Genomic DNA, 19,324 nt, shown 5'->3' on the forward strand with positions numbered 1-19,324 from the left:
CTCCAGCCCCCCTGATCCCTTACGTGCCGGCACTGGAGCCCTAGTGCTGAAATACACGGCCTGGCAGGCCATGTGTTTCAGCACCAGGGCAAGGGGCAACCATAGAGCTGCTCTGGCATCCAGAGTGTCTCTTTGGAGGACCCAGCCTCCGGTTGCCTCAGGGCACAGTCAAGGAACGTGCCCTGCCCCACTTTTTTATACTTCAATTTTTTTAGACCCCTGGATTACATTTTTTTGTTCCCGCACATGCCTGTTGCCCCACCTCAAAGGGGTTTGAGGCGGGGCAACGGGCACGTGTGCACTCGTGTGGACACATCCTAAGAGGGGTTTATTGCCAGCAATAAAGAGATTGGTCTGAGCCCCTGAAGTAAACAGGGGCAGACCAGGGAAAGAAAAGGAACAGTTTAAAGTGACAGCATCTTAGAAGCCTCCAAATTAAGAGTTTCTTTGGGGTTTGTTTATTTTTTCCTTTTCTTTTTGAAAGGAAAACCTCTCTGTGGCAAGTCAAGGCAAGAACCAAAAACTGAAGAAAACAGAGAGAGAGAGGGAGAGAGAGAGAGCATAAAGAGACTCAAAATTACCAGAAGGGAATTTAGCAAGAGTACATATCCCTGAGTGTTAAATATTCATCTGTGTCTGGCCACTTAGGGCATCCTCCTGGCCTTCTTTCAATGGTGCAAGTGGCTCCCTTATAGTAAAGACAGGCAGGAGGGGATGAGATGACCTTTAAGAAAAATTATAAATATAAGAGCCAATTTTTGGTGGAAAAACTAAATACATTTTGAGAAAATATTTGACAATGAATGTTAATGTGGTAACAACTGGTTGGTGTATGGCTGAGGTGTAAAGGGAGATTGGAGCCCCAATAGGAACAAGTCAAATGCCTTAATGATCAATCCTCACTGGAACAACACCTCCCAAATAAAAAAATAATACGTCAAGATGTGGCGGGCAAAAACTGGGCTGTGAAAAGGGTTAATCACTTAAGAGTGGGGGGCGTTGGCTAACAACCTATACTCACAAGTCACCAGGACATCGAGGGCCACACCCATATATTGTGCCCCTCTGACAGAAGGGACCTCAGGAAGCCATCTACGTGAACCGCCTGCTCAAAGCAGGACCATCCCTAACTATATTATCTGAGCCAAGGCTTTGTCTAGTTGGGTCTTAAAAACCTCCAAGAATGGAGATTCCACAACCTCTCTGGGAAGCCTGTTCCAGTGCTTTGCTACCCTCCTAATAAGAAAACTTTTCCTAATATCTATCCTAAACTTCCCTTGCTGCAACTTGAGACCATTGCTCCTTGTTCTGTGATCTTCCACCACTGAGAACAGTCTAGCTCCATCCTCTTTGGAACCCCCATTTCAGGTAGTTAAAGGCTGTTATTAAATTCCCCCAAATCTTCTCTTCTCCAGATTAAATCAATCCAGTTCCCTCATGACTTCTCCTCAAAAGTCATGTCCCCCAGGCCCTTAGCCATTTTGTTGCCCTTCACTGGACTCTCTCCAATTTGTCCTCCTCCTTTCTGTAGTGGACATGGGACTCTATGTAGGGAGTAACAAGAAGGTGCAAGGCACCATAGGACCCCTACTGAACAATCAGGAGCAGTTAGTGACAGACAGGGGGGACAAAGCTGAGATCTTCAATGAGTTTTTTGCCACAGTGTTCCTGAACAAGGGTCAAGACTAGTCTCCTAACAGGTTCTTAGATGGGTATCAGAGGGACACCAGCCCACCAACTGTTGACACTGACTTGGTATAGTGTCACTTGAATGGACTGGGTGTGTTTAAGTCAGCAGGCCCGGATGAGCTGCATCCGAGGGTATGAAGGAATTGGCCAGTGTCATAGCAAAATCACTGGAATGGCTGTTCGAGTGCTCATGGCACTCAGGTCAGGTCCCAGAGCACTGCAAAAGGGCCAATGTGGTCCCTATTTTCAAGAAGGGGAGGAAGGAGGATCCAAGTAATTATAGGCCAGTTAGTCTCTCCTCGATCCTTGAAAAAGTCTTTGAAAAAACTATTAAGCATCATATTGGTGGGAGTCCAGCAGGAAAAATAATGTAGCAGGGCAACCAGTATGGATTTGTAGCAGGTAGCTCATGACTGACTAATCTTGTTTCTTTTTATGACCAGGTTACAAAATGCTTAGACGCAGGAGTAGAGGTGGATGTCATTTACTTGGATTTTAGAAAGGCCTTTAATATGGTATCTCACCCCGTTCTCATAAATAAATTAAGAGGCTCTGACTTAGATGATTACACAGTCCAGTGGGTGGCAAATTAGCTTGGAGGTTGCACCTAGAGAGTGGTGGTGGATGGGTCAGTATCAACCTGGAAGGATATGGGTAGTGGGGTCCTGCAGGGCTCGATCCTTGGAACTGTAGTGTTCAATGTCTTCATCTGTGACTTGGATGTGGGTGTAAAGTGTACTCTGTCCAAGTTTGTGGATGATACTAAGTTGTGGGGTGAAGTGAAGACACCAGAGGGTAGGGAACAATTGCAGTTGGACCTGGACAGGTTGGAAAAGTGGGCAGAACACAATAAGATGCAGTTCAACAAGGACAAATGCAGAGTGCTGCACCTAGGGTGTAAAAATATCCAGCACACCTACTGGCCGGGGAATGACCCTCTAAGCAGCACAAAAGTGGAAAGGAATCTCAGAGGCATAGTGGACTCCAATATGAACATGAGTCATCAGTGTGACAAAATCATCAGCAAAGCTAACCATACTTTATCATGCATCAGCAGATGCAAGATGAATAGAACCAAGGAGGTGATATTCCTCTCTACGCGGCATTGGTCAGACCACAGTTGGAGTATTGTATCCAGTTTTACATGCCATACTTTAAGAATGATGTGGATAACCTTGAGAGAGTCCAGAGGAGGGCCACTCGTATAGTTAAGGGTTTGCAGGGCAGACCCTATGAGGAGAGACTAAGGGACCTGGATATCTTCAGCCTACAAGGAGGGCATGGCAAAAGGGACCTTTCAGTGGGTGTCTACTACAGATCACCCAACCAGGGGGAAGAGCTGGACCAGGACTTCTCCAGGCAGCTTATGGAGGCCATTAGGTCAAGAGATGTTATTGTCATGGGTGACCTAAGCTACCCAGACATTTGCTGGGAGGAGCAGACAACCAGGTCTGACTGCTCCTGGTTGTATTACAGGACCTTCACCTTATCCAAGAGGTGCACGGCCCCACTAGGGGTAACGCCTTGCTGGACCTGGTCCTGGCCATGGGGGATGACCTGGTGAGGGGACTGCAGGTCCTTGACCACCCGGGCAATAGCGATCATCACCTGCTGGATTTCAGTATCCAACGCAGGGCATCAAGGGCTTACACCAAGGCTAAAGCCCTTGACTTCAGAAGGGCAAACTTCAATGAGCTTAGGAGACTAGTGGGGGGAGGCACTAAGGGCCCAGAAGGTAGAGGAGATGGGAGTCCACAAGGGATGGTCGTACCTTAAGGGGTCAATCCTCCAGGCCCAAAGGATAACAGTCCCTGAGAGAAGCAAGGGGGGTAAGAGTACTCAGAAACCCCCTTGGCTCAGCAAGGGCATTCAGGAATGCCTGAGGACTAAAAGGGGGGCGTACAACCAGTGGAAGGGAGGAGCTATCACCAAGGAGGAGTACTCCTCCTCAGCCCATGAGTGTAGGAGGGCTATTAAGAAGGCCAAGGCAGAGATGGAACTCAGGTTAGCGTCCAGGATTAAGGACAACAAAAAGTCCTTTTTCAAGTACATTGGGAGCAAGAAGAGGGCACTAGGCAATGTAGGGCCCCTGCAAGATGCAAACAGTAATCTTGTGGCTATGCCAGATGAGAAAGCTCATATTTTTAACAGTTTCTTTGCCTCTGTTTTCTTGAACAGGGACCAGGATAGCCCACCTACCAGAGGTAGGGACAGGACAATCTTGGGGATGACTCTGTCAGGCCTTCAGTCAGTGCAGATATAGTTAAGGATCTTCTGAAAGGGCTAGACCTTTTTAAATCTGCAGGTCCAGATGCCCTCCACCCAAGGGTGTTGAGGGAGCTTGCAGGGGTCATCGCGGAGCCCTTGGCCCGGCTGTATGAGCATTCGTGGTCATCTGGCCAGGTGCCAGGGGATTGGAAACTGGCTAATGTGGTCCCAATTTTCAAGAAAGGGAGGAAGGAGGACCCAAGTAACTATAGACCTGTAAGCCTCACCTCAGTGCTCGGAAAGATCTTGGAGAGAATCATCAAGGAGCACATCTGTGGGGGGCCTGCAGGGGACATCATGCTTAGGGGAAATCAGCATGGGTTCATCAAAGGCAGGTCCTGCCTGACCAACCTGATTGCCTTTTACGACCAAGTAACTAAATCCTTGGATGATGGTGTCGCCGTGGATGTAGTCTTTCTAGACTTTAAGAAGGCCTTTGACACCATCATCCAAGGATTTAGTTACTTGGTCATAAAAGGCAATCAAGTTGGTCTGGCATGCTGATTTCCCCTGAGCATGATCTCCCCTGCAGGCCCCCACAGATATGCTCCTTGATGATCCTCTCCAAGAGCTTCCCAAGCACCAAGGAGAGGCTTACATTGATGTTTACACAGTTGGACGGGTAAAAAATTGGCTGATGGGGCGCACCCAGAGAGTAGTGGTGGACAGGTTGTACTCAACCTGGTGAGATATGAGCAGTGGGGTACCCCAGGGCTCGGTCCTCGGGCCCGCACTGTTTAACATCTTCATCAGCGACTTGGACAAGGGGGTGGAAAGCACGCTGCCCAAGTTTGCTGATGACACTAAGATGTGGGGTGAGGTGGACACACTTGAAGGGAGAGAGAGGCTGCAACTAGATTTAGCCAGACTACAAAAGTGGGTAGACGAGAATAGGATGGGGTTCAATGTAGACAAATGCAGGGTGCTGAACCTTGGGAGAAGGAATCCACAGCATACATATAGGCTGGGGAGTTCCTTTCTTGAAAGCACAGAGGCGGAAAGGGATCTTGGAGTCATTATTGACTCTAAGATGAACATGAGCCGCCAATGCCAGACCGCAGCCAGCAAGGCCAGCCATACCTCGTCATGCATCCAAAGGTGCATCTCAAGCCAGCCCAAAGAGGTGATACTCCCCCTCTATGCGACTTTGGTCAGGCCGCAGTTGGAGTACTGCGTCCAGTACTGGGTGCCTCACTTCAAAAGGGTTGTGGCCAGCCTGGAGAGGGTTCAGAGGAGGGCCAACCCGCTTGGTGAGAAGGCAGCAGGACAGGCCCTATGAGGAGAAACTGAGGGACCTGAACCTGTTCAGCCTCAGCAAGAGGAGGCTGAGGGGGGACCTGGTAGCTGCCTACAAACTCATCAGGGGAGATCAACAGCAAATAGGTAGAGCCCTTTTCTCCCCAGCACCACCTGGGGTGACAAGGAACAATGGTAATAAGCTGATGGACAATAGGTTTAGGTTAGAGATCAGAAGGCAAGATTTTACAGTTAGGGTGGTCAAAATCTGGAACCAACTTCCCAGGGAAGTGGTCCTCACCCCTACTTTGGGCAAATTCAAGAGGAGGTTGGATGATCACCTGTCTGAGGTCTTGTGAACCCAGCATTCATTCCTGCCTGTGGCAGGGGGTCAGGCTAGATGATCTGTTCAGGTCCCTCCTGACCCTAGCTACTATGAAACTATGAAACTGTGAAGCCTCCACAAGAGAAGGCTTAGAGGTGATCCTGTGGCCCCCTACAAATTCATTAGCAGGGGGCAGCAAGGAATCAGAGATGCTCTATTCACCAGGGGACCTCTTGGGGCAACAAGGAACAATGGTCACAAACTGACAGAGAGCAGATTTAGGATGGACATCAGGAAGAACTTCTTCATGGTAAGGGTGGCCAGAATTTGGAATGGGCTCCGAAGGGAGGTGGTGCTCTCCCCTACCTTGGGGGTCTTTAAGAAAAGACTGGATAGGCATGTGGCTGGGGTCATCTGACCCCAGCACTCTTTCTTGCCTAGGGCAGGGGGTTGGGCTTGATCTGTTGAGGTCCCTTCTGACCCTAGCATCTATGAATCTATGACTCCAGGTGTGGCCTCACTAGTGCTGGATGGAGGAAAAGAATCACTTCCCTTCATCTGCTGGCAATACTCCTACCAATGCCGCTCAGTATGCTATTATCCTTCTTTGCAGCACTGGTGGCTCATATTCAACTTATTTTCCTCTGTAACCCTTGAAGTCCTTTTCTACAGAGCCGTTGCTTAGCCAGTCAGTCCCTAGCCTGTAGCGGTGCATGGGATTGTTCTGTCCTAAGTACAGAACTTTGCAATTCTTCTTAATGAACCTCATGAGATTTCTTTTGATCCAATCCTCCAATTTGTTGAGGTCACTCTGAATCCTAGCCCTACCCTTCAGCATGTCTACTACTCCAGCCATCTTAATGTCATCCCAGTCTTGCTGAGTGCATTCCAAGCCCCATGGACTTGTACATGTCCAGATTTTCTAAATAGTCTTTAACCCGTTCTTTCACCACTGTCAGTTGGTCACCTTCTGCCCAAACTATGCTACCTGGTGCAGTAGTCTGGAAGTTGACCTTGCCTGTGAAGAGGTAAAAAGGCATTGAGTACTTCAGCCTTTTCCACATCATCTGTCACTAGGTTGCTTCCCCCTTCGGTAAGGGACCTACGCTTCCCCTGATCTTCCTCTTGTTGCTAACATACTTGTAAAAACCTTTCTTGCTACCCTTCATGTCTCGTGTCTTGCTAGCTGCAACTCTAATTGCACTTTAGCCTTCCTGATTTCATCCCTGCATGCCTGAGCGATATTCTTATATACAGCTTTCATTGTTTTTCCAAGTTTCCGCTTCTTGTAAGCTGACTTTTTGTGTTTTAGCTCACTGAAAATTCCCCATCTTCTGCCATCTGTATGTAAAGAAAATGTTAACAGACCTGATTTTCATTTACACTACAGTCCATATAAAAGCTTTCTGTAAATGAAAAGGAGCCTTAAATTAGGAGTAAATTATGACTAAACATTTTTTAGGCTCTGTTACATTGCAGATGACATACCAGAGCTTTACAATAAATGAGAATCAGGTTAAATATTTCTGTGGTAAAAATAATTTCTATTGTATTCAAATAAAACCAATTATTTGTTCTGTGTCCAATTTCACAAATTGACTTCCTGGGAAATCCATAAATACAATAGGTGGAAATTTGCCAATAGGCAGGAAGACATCAAAAAGGCTGCATGCCATTTTTACTAGTTTGTACTAGTGCATGAACCAATGCTCTTTTCTTACTATTGTATCAATGAGGTCTCTTACTTTGCTCAGATGAAAGCAGTAGTGAACATAGGTGACTGTGAGGGCCTTGTTACGCTGTGATCTGTGTGAGTGCTACCTCAAGTTTGGGGCAGTCACACTTCAGGCCAAGAGGGGCCCAGAGGACTAAAAGGTAAGAATCCACCCTCCCATTCTGGGCCTCCTCCCTGCCCCCTGGGGCTTCCCCAGTACCGCCCCAGTGCTCTCTCCTGCCCTTTGGGGTTCTTCCCTACCCTCCCCTGCCCCGCCTACTTGTAGCTTCTCAGTTGCCTGCCCCAAGGCAGCAGGCAGGGAAGGGTTCACTTGCCAACCCAGCCACTGGACAGGCTGCTGCTCTTTGGGGTCTGAGCCCACCCAGAGAGCAGCAGTAGCAGCAGCAGCCATGCAGGCAGGTTAACCCTCCCCAGGGACAGGCAGAGAAGACAGCTACAGTAGGCAGGGGGGTGGGGATGGAGGGTGGGCAGTGGGTCTTAACTGCATCAGCAGGGGAGGGTGTCGGTGGGGAAGGGAGTAGGGACTTACACTAAGGTGTAGCTTAGAGCTAGATGGCATGGATCAGTGATAATCTTGTCCTGGAGTGGTGTAACTTTGAGCCACATAACGAGTACTTAAAACATATTCCAGGTATTAATGCACAGACAATCCAGGTGTTAAGAGATCTAGAAGCCCGACATTACCACGTAACAAGACCCTCACTCAAAGCTAGCTTAGGATCAGCTTCTAAGTATTTTCAACATAATTATGTGGTGTAAATCAGTGATGTCAAACTCATCTGGCCCCAGGGGTCAGATGAGTGGCATGGGGCTAGTCCATGGACTGAATCAATGACATGCCCAGGTTGGATCTGACCCATGGACTTGCTCCCACCTGTGGATCCAGCACCCAAGGCAGTCTGGTGCTGGATACAGTGCACATCCTGGGCTCTGAGCATGGGGTTGGTCTGGCACATGCTGTGTGCAGTATGTGGGTCAACTCCGAGACCCAGAGGCAGCACCAGGAGCTGGATGGTGAGGCTCTGTGGGCCAAATCCAGCCTGCAGGCCATATCTTTAATACCTATGATGTATATTGTTTGTTGAGCAACTGGAGACATTTACCCAATTTATTATTTAATCATTTTTCCTTTTTTCCCTCCTTATTTTATTTTAAATAATTTTATTTTAAATGGATTTCTGGTACATTAATATATTCTAGATGCATTTAATTATATTTAAAATTCACTAAGTTTTCCTCAAATCATCTGTCAGGCAGACTTAGAAAATCTGAAATGGGTTCAGGGTGGGGTGTTTAAACTCAACCATTATTCACTTTATTATTCACTTTATTCACTTCATTTTATTTATCTTTTAAAAATCCTCCATCTCAATATTATAATGAGACCTACAAAGAGGCTACAAATAGTATGCCATTAGTAAGAAAACTTCCTTCAAAGCAATTACAGCTATGGGGTCAGTCTGCATTTAGCCAAATCCTTGATTATGCACATTATATACTTGCTAGTTTGGAGCAGCTTGAATGAATATATATTGCAGCATTATTTTGATATAATCTACCTCATAGTCTTGCATTAGGACATCCTTCTGGTCTGTGAAATCCAATTTTTTTAATTACACTCCTGGCCCTCCAGTGCCTTTATATCAAAAAAATTATATTTGTGAAATATGAATGTAGAACACCACCATTTTAATTTGTCTTCATATTTGCAGAGGCTGCAACAGAATAGACCATCAGGGCTATGTTATTTATATATCAAACTGGAACTCCACCTTTCTGTTCAGGAGGCTTGCTATAGATTATATACGTTAAAAAAATCTAAATAAAATTGTATTGTGAACTCTCAGTAACCAATTAAAATACCTACAGGAATTAATTCTCAAAGCTTAGAAACCACAGCAGTTTGACATACAGGCTAATGTGCTAGCATGTATATTCAGATATTTTTAAAGTATTCTTTTCAAACCTATTTAAGAAGCATCTGTTGCTACTTAAGTATCTCCACAAATGTAAACTTTGCATCTCTCAGATGTTACCATCGAATTGATACCTTCCACTGCCCCTTCCCAACCCCTTGGAGTCTGGTACCACCCTCTTCTGTCTGAGCCCTGGGATTGGGTCCCAGTGGCCTGGAACCACCCTCTCCTGCCCCCTATGCATCGGGATTGGGTCCCAGGGCCAGTACCATCCCATCCCTCCCCACGCACATTGTGATTGAGTCTTTGGGGGCTTGTACTGCCCCATCCCACCCCCTCACACTGGGACTGGGTCTGGCGGGCTTGGCACAACCCGCTCCCAGGCTCCCACACTGGGAATGGGCCCTGGGGCCTGGAACTGCCTCCACCCAGCCCTGCACATTGGGTTTGGGCATCAGAACCAGTGCAAAGGGCTTGTGGCTCCCAATAATTGTGTCAAAAACTTTTGCAAAATGTTCCCCTTTTTCCAATGAAAATGTTTGACCAGTTTCAGTGTCACTATTAGTAAGGGTAGGTTAGATGTTCTACAGAAGGGTCAGGAACCTGTGGCCTGTGGGATAGATCCAGCCCGCAAACTGGTCCAGTCCAACCCATGAAGGTCATATCTGGCATGGGGAATTAGTGGCAGGCAGTTGTACAGTGCTGCCCATCCACTCTGCAGCACTTCCCTTTGCTAAGGAGCCTGCTGCTCTGCTATGTCTGCACTTCCCTCACTGCAAAAGGGTCAGGAATCTTCAGCGTGAGTGCAGGCTGCTGGCCACTTTCAGCCCACAACCACCAGCTACACAGGCACATTGTGTGGCAGGGGAAATACCATGACCTCTAAGGTTGTTTTCCTACTGGCAGGGGAAAAAACACTTTCTTGGCAAGGGATAGTACCTTGGCCAAGGTAAGGCATAGTTAATCTCCCACTTTCACTTCCAGTGGGAAGATCCTGGCTATACGCCAACTTTATAGAAATGGGAGACTCTTCCCTAGCTTGCTTCTGCAGCCATGTGGCTGAGGGCAAGTGAAACTCAGGGGTATCTGGGCTTGGGCCTGCACATAGGATGCCCACCAAAGGATATGGAAGCATCTGAAGTCCCAAGTGGGGGTGAAGGATGTTTGCCGGTAGTAGGGCCACATTTGGTCCTTGAATGACTCACGGATTTGGAACTAATTTGGCTGATTTGACTTGGAACATGAAAATTTTTCCATAAAAAAATGTTTAAAAATGTAGGGCTTCTGACCCCTGCCCTACAGTAGTCCACAAGTGTATGTGGACATTATGTACTTCTAATTTCTGCAATGTACAGGTGCTAGAATTCTCTCTCCAAAGTCAGAAAATCCTTTTTGTATTCTGTTAATGGATTTTCCCATTAGTTAGGTATAAAAGCTCAACATATATCAACTGGTAGATTTACAAACATAAGCGTGATTTCAAGGTGAAAAAGATGACTTCCTTTAATCATCCCCATAAGGAAACTGTCCAAGTTTGTAATGTGTGGAATGCAAATAGCTCTATAACTAATAGCCTTAAACAACAACTTTTTTTCCTTCTTAATTAATTTAGGGCTTATTATTCAACTCCATTTAATCAATGTCAAATTTTGTTTAGGCACGACTGACTCACAGCATATTTTGTGACTTCTCATTTTATTGGGACAGCAACTTTGCATAGCCAGACAATTGTGCTTCAAAGCATGCTAGAATTATTTAATATAGTCCAGTATCAGAAAATGGTGTAGTACTAAAATTCCTGTACTGTACTGAAATTCTTACCTCAGTACAGATTGTGCAACAGTTGTAGGAGAAAACAAAAAATTCACATATTAGTTTTACGTATTGTAGCTTTGCAGCCCTTAATTTGATGATATAGGGATAAAAATATATAATTGCATATTGATCAAGCTTTTATTTAGTTTTCTAAACAAATGTATCTACATAAATTGTTTGATTTTCAAAAATACTGAGAATCTAGCAATTCCAGCTTGTTTTGTTGGGTGCTCAGCATTTTCAAATTCAGGTCACATTTTACAAGGATTTAGATACCTAGTTTTAATGGGTGGTTTTGGTTTGTTGTTTTTTTTAAATCTGAGCCAAAAATATTTGAAAGACAATACTCAAATTGATTTCAATTGTAAGCATTAGACTGCAAGGTTTAGACTCAAATAAGTACATCTAGGAAATACATTCTTTGAAGCCTTGAATTTTTTTATTTTGATTTATTCAAAGTGTTCATTAGCTAACCACCATCAGTTTTAGTTTAAAAAAACAAAGCACTCTAAATTAGTTCTTGGAATCATATGTCTTGAAGGGACTGCAAGAGTCATGTAGTCCAGTGGTGGGTCAGATCCTGCACTGCATCACCTACCCATGGGACTCCCTACAGGTCCATGGCCCTGTGTGTTAGATCAGATGTACAGGGAAGCTCAGGTCCCAGTCCTGGTGCTTGAGGCCAGACAGGGCCACCATGGGACCCCAGAACCCAATCCCAGCACAAGGGTTTGGGCTGTGAGGCAAAGCAGAGGCAGCACAGGGCCCTGCAGCCCAATCCCAGCATGCAAGACAAGGTGGAAGTGGTGCAGGCCCCAGAGGCCAAAGCCTGGCATGGAGGGTCTGATCTGGCCAAGCAATGAGCCCCATGCCCCTCGTCTGGTCCATGGGGCCAAAAGGTTGAGTGCCACTGATCTAGTCCAATCTTTAATAACATTATCAATGTCTTTGCATCCCAAACTATTACTTTTGCTTAAAGATAGAAAGAAAGTTTCACCAAAACCATTTTTTAGTTAAAAAAAAACTGTTTGGGCAAAACTGAAACTTTATTTGCTTTTTTTTCATTACAACACCACAGAAGATAATGTTTCAGTCAATACTGAAAAACAGTACTCACAACAAAATGCTTCACTGCCTAAACAATTTTTAAAATATAGAGTATTAAAACTTTTATGTTATATGATGACATTATGCGCTATTGACACTGATATGACATGTGTTTACTACATCATGATATAAGATAAAATAAAAATAAATCCTCATAATAGAAGTTCCAGTGTACATTTCTAAATTTGACACATCAAAAATAAAACATTTTAGAATTTGAACCGTACATTTTTAAAATTGCATTTCATGGGCAACTGAAATATATGTTTTAGTTCTCTTTTTAAGCATGTGGAAGATGTTGACTTTTCAATTTAGCATTTCCAAATTCTGACCCACATTCCTGATCATAGAGATAGAGACACAATATGGAAGAAAGGGAAGGATTCAGTTTAGTAACTTCTTGGGGCAAAAGAACTAATAGAAATTAGAGTGCATGATCTACGCTGACTATACAAGGCTAGGCAGGCTATATTGTTTCTGCTTTACATCAGTGAAGCAACTGCTACATCTTAATGCTTTCCTTTTAAGGTTATCATCATCGCAGTTTTAGGTCTCCTGCACTTTCACTCCTGGTTTCCACTCTACACAGTTCTTTTTTTGTAAGAGGTTGCAACTAGCATTTAGAAGAGAGATATTTTTATGCTTCTGTCTGCCATTAGAATTAAAGGGGAAGAAAGTGGGGAAAATTATTTTTCTGAATCTGTGCAGACAAGGTTCTTTGGGTAAATGTGATATCTTTTATTAGACCAACTAAATAGCTGAAAAAAATTGTTCTTCACAAGCTTTCAGGAACAAACACCATTTTTCTGGCATAGGCAGATTCTGCTGGTGTTTTCTGTTCACCTGGATGGAATAAAAGCTAATATGCAAAATGCAGGTCAGTGAAGATGCAAATGCATAGCAGTCAGGATCAGAGGTGATGGAAGACAATAGATGTGAGACAGGTAGGTGGGGGGAGAAAGGGGAGGATGTTGGTCATAGAATGTAGCTGGTAAAATGTAGAGAGGTTACCTGGGGTTATCTGATGGCAGGCAGGTTAGTGTGCCATGAATCCAATGTTTATATTTAGTCCATGATTTTTTGTATCCAGTAGATTTATGAAATGAAGTGAAGTTCATAGGCTTATCTATGAAAGGTGCTTTGTAAGTTCCCTTTGAGGATTAGAACTGAGAGACTGGAGAGAGAGCGGTTGTCTTGTGAGAACTGTGCACCCACATGAATTGGGTATTTTTGTCTTTGATAGATTTCCAGTGTGTGTTCATTTTGATACACAGTTGTTGTTTGGTTTCTCCTACATATTTTCCATCAGGGTATTGAGTGCGCTGGATGAGATCTATTACATTTCTGGAGGTGCAGATGTAAGATCCAGGAATGGTGTTGGTTCTGTTGTGGGATGTAGTTATTGTGGAAGTGGTGGAGATGTGTTGGCAGATTTTACATTTCTTGTCCAAAAATGTTCTGGATCTGTTCAGTGTGCTTTGAGCCATAGGAAGTTCACTTCTGGTAATGAGGTTGGTGAGGTTTGGTGCTTGTTTAAAGGCTAGGATGGGTGGTTCTGGTAAGATCTCTTTAAGAATTAAGTCGTCTTCTAGTATGGGTTGCAACTGTTTGAGGATGTTCAGTATAGGTTCCAAGGAAGGATAGTGTGTCATAACTAACGTGATTTGTGAGGATTTTCTTTTGGCACTGCAGCAATTCTTCACGTGGTATCTGGGTTGCTCTTTAAAAAGTGTGATCTATCTCTCTGGAAGAGTGTCCTTGTTTAGTGAAAGCACTTTTAAGATTTGCGAGGTAACAATTATAGGTGCTGTCTGTGCAAATTCAGTGGTATTGGAGGGCTTGACTGTGTATTACAGCTATCTTAGTATATTTAGGGTAATTGCTGGTTCTGTATAAATATGTATGTTAGCCCATGGATTTCTTGTATATGGTGGTTTGTATTTTACCATTCTGGATATTGATCATAGTGTCTAAAAAGGAGATGTTGGTGCTGGAGTACTCAAGAAATAATCTGATGGAGGGGTGATGATTATTGAATTTGTGATGGAAATCAATCAGAAATTGCAGGTTTTCAGTCCAGATGATAAAGATGTCATCTATATATCTTAGGTATAGCATGGGTTTGATGGTGCAGTTCTTGAAGAATTCTTCTTCCAGGTGGCCCATAAAAAGGTTGGCATTTTGTGGGGCCATTTTGGTACCCTGGGGTTTCCTGACTGTACTGATTTATAGAAACATCTCTTCCAAGATGAGAGTATTTAACAATAAAATATCTACCCTGAGCCTCCACTTCTATTTTAGATCTATTCTTGTTATTGAATTTAAATATATGCTTATATACTTTTCTGATGTGAGCTCTCAATTAAAACCAAACAGTAAGACCAGTCCACAAGAATATCCCAGTAAATGTCCTATATCTATGCATGCAAACACTGTTTAGGGAGCTCTATTATTCATTCCAATACCTTACAATTTCCCCTGCTATTTCAGAATGCATATTTCAAAAAAAAAATCTCCTTTATTGTTTTCTGTTGCTATTTTTAACCTTTCCAGCTCTCTGTGGTATGGTTCCTCAGCTGGTGTAAATCGCTGTGGCAATTTACACAAGTTTAGTATTTGCACATCTGCCTTTTTTCTAACTTCATTGCATTTGCATTACCTCCCATTTTAATGTCTTCTGCAAGGTTCCTTAAACATATCTACTCCCTCCTGTAGACTAATAATGAAATTATTATGTGAAATGTGACCAAATGGCAGGTCCATGAGTCCCTGTCTAAATAACTCCCCCATTTTGGTATGAAGGAAAAGAAAGGAGGATTTTTTATTATTATTACTTTTCAAAGAGAAAATGCCTAATGCAAGGAAAAAAGCACCTACTGAATAAGAGAAGATTGATGTTGAATTGTATTAATAGTTATACAAACTACTCATTTATACATTAGTAACAGATGGGTCTTCAATTTGTGTTATTTATACTCAAGCCAGTTGGTATTTTTACAACTCTGAAACATTATAGGCTGTTCATAGTATGGGTTTAGAACAACAAAATAGAGATACAAAACACAAAATACTTCACAGCTTCTTTATTTGCCATATAACCAAGTACTGGAAAAAGGTTGGGGGGGAAGTCTGGTTTACAGGTTTGAATTAATTTCTCTTGAACATGAGTGACCAAAACCATTCAAAGTATTCCAGATGAGGTCTCAGTGAGAGCTTTTTACAGTGGCATTAATACGTCAATATCTCTGGTAGAAATAATTGATCTGGTCACATTTTACTTTTTCACAGCTACATCATACTGAGGGGGTCACAGCCATCCTCCAATCCCCCAATATACCCAGGTAATTGCTCTCTTATGTTATTTTCATTAATGAAAGAAATTTGTGATGTTAATTTCTACATTTAAAATTGTATTTTTAAATTTCATCCTACTTCTATCAATTCAGTCTTTAGTCTAAATGAGGTTCTGATACTTCTTTGTATTGATGATGTTTCCATTTTTCTGATATCCTCAAAGTTCATTAATATACCCCTGTTCTTTTCAAGTCACTAAATGTGATCAATATATTTCAGGAATTCCTCTAATAACTTCCTTACAACCTTTTTAAGCACTGTAGTCTCCGTAGTTTTTTTAACACTGTAGTTTTAAGCAGTACAAAAAGGTGCCTTGGCAAGTTGCTCAGGGCTACTCACTCCCAGGAGCTTCTGGGGCCCAGCCAATTGGTACCTGGGTATACTATCCCTTGTGCCAGCTGGATTGGTGAAGCAGCCCTGAGAGTTCCCTACACCCTCTACCCACTGCAGCAGTCTAGCAGTGGGGGTTGCTGCCTGGCCGTGAACTACTGAGCACCTGCCAGACCCGGATGGGGACTGCACAGCCAGCACAGGCATCTGCCCCTCTGCGCCAGCTGCCAGTGAACTGTGGCTACAGGGTTGGCCTTTGTGTGGCATGACTGCCATGGGTGCTCCGTGCTCAGCCATCTGAGCCACTATCGCCCGGAAGATGTTCCAGGTGTGGTGGCCTGCTCCAAACTGTCAAAGCATGTCCTCCTGGCCCCAATTATCCAGGAAGTCAGCTACAGCTAGCTGGGTCCAAGGTGCCAGCTCTGAGCAGGCAGGGTTCTGCCACTGGCCTCCCTAGCAGGAATTCTGGTGTTCCCTATTGGAAAACTGAAAAATCCCTGATAAAAAAAATCCCAAAGTCACTCTCTAAAATACCCCCAAATCCATGTTCCTCCAGAATTAAAACAAAAGACCACTATAAAGAGAGAGACAGCAATCAGTTGGGCATGTTTTATTGATATATCTACAGTGTTAAAGCAATTTGGAAGACTACCAGTGTCTCTATCGTAATAATGAAGTGAACTCTAAATACATGTTTCATGAACTCATGAATACATGAATATATATTCTGCTGCCCCCCCCAGAAGTTACACCCCTCCACAGAGGTTACAACCCCCCACAGGACCCATATGCCCCACCCCACCCCCACTTGCTCCCCCAGCTTCCTGGATTGCTGCCCCACCTGGGCCCCCCCCACTCCCCTATACTCCCCAAAGGCTTCCTGCCCAGCCTCATCCCCCACTTCTATACCCAGCCTCCCATGGCTGCCCCCACCCAGCTGCCAGCACTTAAAAAAAAAAGCCTCTACTTACTGAGCAGGGGCTGTGGGGGCTTGGGGGCCTCCTGGCAGAGCCCCCCTGGGCAGCAAAGGGCAGTAGGGCCTGAGCTGGGGCTGCTGTGACTATCACTCTGCCCTGCACTATGTAGGCAGGACCCCAGTGACCTCAATGGCAGCTCAAATTGCCAGGAACTGCCAGGGGATTTTGGGGGGGGTTCCTTGATGCTGGGGTGGGGGGCAGGGATCAGGGAGGCTCAGGGGGCTAGGGAGGCTGGAGATGGGCAGGCAAGGGATTGGGGGGCTGGGAGGAATGTGGCTGAGCAGGGAAGGGATTGGGGGACTCAGAGGGATGGGGCCAGGTGGGGAAGGGATCGGGGGGATGGGGATGGGGCCGGGCAGGGAAGGGAAGGGATCAGGGGGCCAAGGGAGCAGACAGGGCTGGCAGGGGTCCCCCCCCCATGGTCCTCCAGGCCCCTGACTCCTTACTTACCTGCAGTGGGGCCTGGGACCAGTTCTCTGCTGCTGGCACGTTGCCTGCCCTCATGGGCAGGCAGCGTGCTTCAGCACCAGGGTGAGGGCTAACCACAGAGATACTCTGGCAGCCAGAGCATTTCTCTAGAGGACCCCACCCCGCTTTTTTTCTGTATGGAGTTTTTTTGACCCCTGGATATCCAGGGATCTAATTTTGACCCCTCGCTGAAAATTTGCAGCACGGGGAACATTTTCTCATTCTTGCACCGTCTCAAAGGGGTTTGAGACACTGCAAGAAGCATGTGCGGGCTCATCTGGATGTGCCCATAAATGAGTGACTTAGGTCAACCTAGGTATCCTACATCCTGGTGAGTGTGCTAACTACTAGGCTATTGGGTGACCAGGTACAGGGACCACCTTTTCCTCTGACAGAACCTTAGTTTTTCAAATAAAGTGATTAAGTGCCTAGCTCCAAGACAGGGTCCCTGGTTGCATAATGTAAGAGATAAGTACCTCCTTCCAGCATGGACTTACATGGTTTAGTAGGAAATGCCAAAGAGAGGGTCTGTCTCAGCATGCTGGCTTCTGTTAATCTAACTTCGAAGATCTAAGCTTCCTCATGCATTATAGAGGAGTGCTTGGGTACCCAACATAGAGCTGTGGCTTTTATTAGACAACAGGGCAACTAACGGATAAGCAGACTTAGTCACGCTTGTGAATCTAGCCCATGGTGATCTAGTTTCTGTACTCTAATCTTTGCTTACATGATTTGCAGAAGCAGAATCATGTCCATGTATGTAGTAGTCTCCTTCTTATCACAAAGAACAATGCACACTAAAAATACTTATGCTGTTTTAGTCAATAGCAAATTCTCTCAGGGCAAGCACACTACTTCTGTGTTCAACACCATCACTTCAGTTCCACTGTGCTTTATGAAGCTGGTTCTGTAATGCCTTTGTACAGTGTATCATAGGCTTTGCCTTAAATTCACATTGTAACATATATTTGTGTTAGTATTGGTTAAGACAGTTACAGGCACCTGATGCCTGTGAGACCAGACATTTTTTTAGATTCTTAACAGATTTCAAAAGGCAACCATTTCAGTCAGACAGCCTCTAATGAACAATGGAATAGAAAATAGTCTCCATGAACAAGTATTATATTCTCATACAACGATGATGATTATTGTGCCTCTGATCAGCTGTAAAGCAGCAATTTGGCATTACTTTACACATGATGGACTTGTTTTAGTTTGTCTCTAAAGTTTCCAGGATTTTTTGGCTTCTAATCCCTCAATGAAATCACTTATTCACTGAACAATTACAATAGTATGATCTTCTTGCATGTTCTCCAGGGGAAAATCATTTAAAAAACTTTGAACCTTTTCACTTCTAGACAGAGCGAAAAATAAAACTCATTAATCATGTCCTACAGAATGTCACTATTATAGATGCTGTGGAGAGTTGCCACAATGTCAGTAAAATATTCAGATTTTCAGAAAACCAATTACAAGGTACAGTAAATCATTTAAAAGTGTTATTGGTAATATTCAGAGGAGTGAGAAATCCTTCTGGTCCACATAATTACCTGAGACAATCATTTCTTTCAGTGGTCAGTAAGGGGAAAATGATACCTCTCATAGTGAAAAGAATCACTCATGTTTACATATCCACATTCCTAAATGAAACAGTCATTTCTTCCTACTCTCAACCTCCTTGGAGTGGATGTGCTCAGAACTGCTGGAAAAAAAATGGTCCTCAGTACATACACACCCAAAAGTGGAGATTATGAAGAATCAGAAGCCACTCTGAAAATTTGTTGTATAGTCTTTCATGGTCAGTTAATGACTTTATAAGACTTAGCTTCTTCTAGTAAGGTTTCTAAAGGAGTCATTTAGTTGTTAGTGGGCATGTCTACACATGCAATTAATTCAAAGCCATAAACTCCAAGACCTAGCATACCAGATTTTATTGCTCCTGGGCACCATGTTGAGTCAGGTCAGAGCATCCCCAGCTGGCAGAGGTCCAGGAGGTCAGCCTGCCAACCCAGGGCTGCTCTGACCAGGCTCAATGTGCTGTGGAGGGGCTGGCTGGAGCACAAGGGTGTTCCAGTGCAGGACTAACCAGCAGGCAGCCCCTGCA

Source organism: Alligator mississippiensis, chromosome 4, assembly GCF_030867095.1.
Source record: "Alligator mississippiensis isolate rAllMis1 chromosome 4, rAllMis1, whole genome shotgun sequence".
Lineage (NCBI taxonomy): Eukaryota > Metazoa > Chordata > Crocodylia > Alligatoridae > Alligator > Alligator mississippiensis.